We start from the raw sequence: 3,484 nt of genomic DNA on the forward strand, positions 1-3,484 counted from the left end.
AGGCCTGAGGCCCCACTTGTCAGGCATTTTCAAGTCCTGTTTCCACTCGCATAAATGCGAGGGACATTGCACTACACTATCACTATAATGCACTTTTTGTTTAGTCCGTAGTTTTCACTTAACAATAACTTGCGCCACCCGGCTACTTGAATCTTCTCTGTGAATGAATCGCTGAATCTCGTATCTGAATGTAATACCTGAATGAATGACTGTCAATTCATGATCTTGTCATGATTGTTTGAATGAAGAATGATGATTAATAATCTGAATCAATAATCGTAATCCCCCTCGCTTGCTTTTTCTCGCCTGGGATTATATCTTAGAACAGTGGTCGGCACCCGGGCAGTCGTCATTTCCTCCACGGCTACCTGCGTACCCTTCCCCTTCCAGTGTGCATCGACACTACCCTTCACTGGATTCGAAGTTGCTCCAGGCCCTCGGTGCTATGTCTCCTGTTGCAGTTTTTTTCTAAAAAAATTTCACTTTTGGTGCACTTTTAAATTGTAATGAAGTAATAATTAATTTAAGTTAAAAAACGTAAGTGTTTTAGGAAGTTATTATTTTTTAGAAATTGTTGATTACGTTGTTCGCTTTAGGGTCAGGTGAATTGATATAAATTTAGTTGTTTCACACGTTTCGGCATACAGTCATGGCCCTCGTCAGTGAGTTTTAATCAATTTTTGAAAAGTACAATTTTCAAGAACTTTACCAACGAAAAAAAAAACAATAGAAAATTTATTTTGATTTGCTTCATTAACTCAATGGGGAGCTTATGAAAATTCAATATTCTAATTGAAATTGTTGAGAATGTACCTATATTAACGATTATATTCTCGAACTCGTCAAAATGCCAGGGATTTCGTCGGCCTATTAGAATTTTTAATTAATGTATAGGCGTGAAAATGGCAAGGAAATGGGTAATTTGAAGAAGAAGAAGAAAAAGGGGGGGGTGAGTGGACCCCAACCATCGCTCCCTCTTGTGAGATCCAATGCACGGGAATGGACGGCTGGCGCGGCGAAGCCGCGCCATTCGCGCACTCACGATTAATGATCTCCCCGAAGAATGATCAGACTGGAAGAAGACGTTGTGCGTTACCCGTTTGGGCATTGTTACACAGTCTGAGCGAAATTTGACATGACTGGAATTAAAAGTGACGTTAATTCAGTGTGGAAAAAAAGCCCGCAAGCGGGAAAAACCCACAAAAATCTGTTAATTTATTTTATAGAAGGAAAGATGGGAAAAGAAGAAGAGAAGGAAGTGGGTATATAGGGATGAAAAAAAAGAAAATTTCTAGTAGTTCGGGGATGTCAGGGCCACTGCGACCTAGATGACTTATTTCATGAGAAAGTCTTTTGGCATTGCGTGTTTGCGAAATGGATCAGAATTATATTTCCCTAGAGAGGAAATATGATCAAAAGGTGATGATGATGCAGATTTGTAGAATTTAATGGCGGTTTCTTTGATATATTCTGAGATGTATGGTAGTTAAAACTCTCTGTGAAGGACATAGTTAATTGAAACTTCGGGGACCTCAGGGATGTCGTTTACGTAGATAATAAAGAAAACCGGTCCTAGAATGCTGCCTTGGGGCACACCCGCTCGGATGAGTTTGTCTTTTGAGAGTGTCTGGTCTATTTTAACAGAATTTCCTGTTAGAAAGATAAGAGTTTATAAAGAGGATAAGCCCTCTTGGAAATTGTAATTTATTACTTTTTTTAGCAGTCCTGCATGCCAGACACTGTCAAAAGCTTTTTCTACATCAAGCAAAACAGCTACAGTATGTTTTCTTCGATTGAAATTTAAGCTAATGGCTTCGGTTATCTTGAGCATCATGTGCTGCGCAGAGTGACCTTTTCTGAACCATATTGTTGCGGTTTAAGGATGCTGTTTTCTTCGAGGTGAAAGATTACGCGAGTGAGTATTATTTTCTCAAAAATTTTTCTCATTGTATTGAGAAGACTAATAGGCCTGTAGCTGGTTGGATGATAAGGATCCTTGCCTTTTTTCTGAAAAACTAAAATGTGAGCTATTTTCCAAGATTCAGGGAAGTAGCTTAGTTGAATACAGGCATTGAAGATAAGAGCAAGGAGTTTGAGGCAAGGGATGGGAAGCTTTTTGAGGACTAGATTTGTAATTGAATCGGGGCCGGAGCTTTTTTATTTTTTATTTGTTTGGTGAGTTCCTTATAGGTTATTTTCTTGAAGTTATCAGTGCTTGGGATTTTGAGAAATTCGGAAACCATTTTTTCACATTCCGCAATGTGCTGAGAATCGGATGGCTCGTCCTGTGGAGCGAAGTTACTTTCATAATTTTCCGCTAGGAGATTGACTTTATCGATAGTTAGTTATTCAGTTAAAAATGTTCTTTATTGTTCTTAGATTTTGTTACGTAGGTGTGGTATACATTTTTGGTTCCTATCTTAAGCGACTTTACCCTAAAATAGTTTTTGAGTTCTTGTTGTAGTTGTAATGAGTTTTTTGTTTCTCTAGTTTTGTATGTTATTTGTTAGGAAAAATTTGGGAAAAACCTATTTAATTTTGAGACTTAGAATATATTACAACTTAATCTAGCTTAATCTATATACAATATTTACAGTTACTTTAGCTAATACAGGCTGCGAAAATTAAAGTTTTGTGGAGATAGTTCGTTTAATTCTGCAGCAAGTGCTGCGGTAATTTATATTTGATCCTGAAAGGCACATCTTCATAACGTACCGAAGATGTATCTTTCAGGATTGGGAGAGACAGTTGATTTACATAAAAATGTTCAGTTATTTGAAATATTTCTTGCTTGACTGTAGAGATTTTAGCTTTTGAATGCAACTCAGTGATCCTTGTCCCTCTTTTTGCGCTGATAGCCATTCTCAGGCACTTATTCTGTATTTTTTGAAGTTTTTCTACATTACTTTTGAAAGTGTTTCCCCATATAGGTGCCGCATATAGCATTATTGGTCTGATAACCATTTTATAGACTATAATTTTATTTTGCGCGTTCATTTTACTTTTACTACATAATAAAGAGTAGAGAGAGCCTATCACAGCAGCAGCCTTATTACGCGCTTTTTTGGTATGTATATTATAGGTAAGTTTCGAATCTAATATTACTCCTAGGTATTTGGCATGTTTCCCCGGCTTAATAGTTTCATTATACATTTTTAGCTCTGGGATATTTTTATCACCATCATTATGAGAAAATATCACAAGCTCAGTCTTGTCCGTGTTTATCTTAAGCTTTCATCTAGCAAAGTATTTTTCTAATTCGTGCACATACTTTTGCAATTTGATTATCGCAATTCTTTTCCGTCGAGACGCTGTATAAACTGCCGTGTCATCAGCAAATAAGGCTTTTTTACATCGCTAGACTTTGGTATATAATTTATAAAATAAAGAAATAATACTGGTCCAAGGACAGAACCTTGCGGGACGCCTGCTTTGACAAGTTTTTCATTCGATAATTTACAATTAACTTCTACTACAAAGGTTC

This window comes from Belonocnema kinseyi, chromosome 7 (assembly GCF_010883055.1).
Source record: "Belonocnema kinseyi isolate 2016_QV_RU_SX_M_011 chromosome 7, B_treatae_v1, whole genome shotgun sequence".
NCBI lineage: Eukaryota > Metazoa > Arthropoda > Insecta > Hymenoptera > Cynipidae > Belonocnema > Belonocnema kinseyi.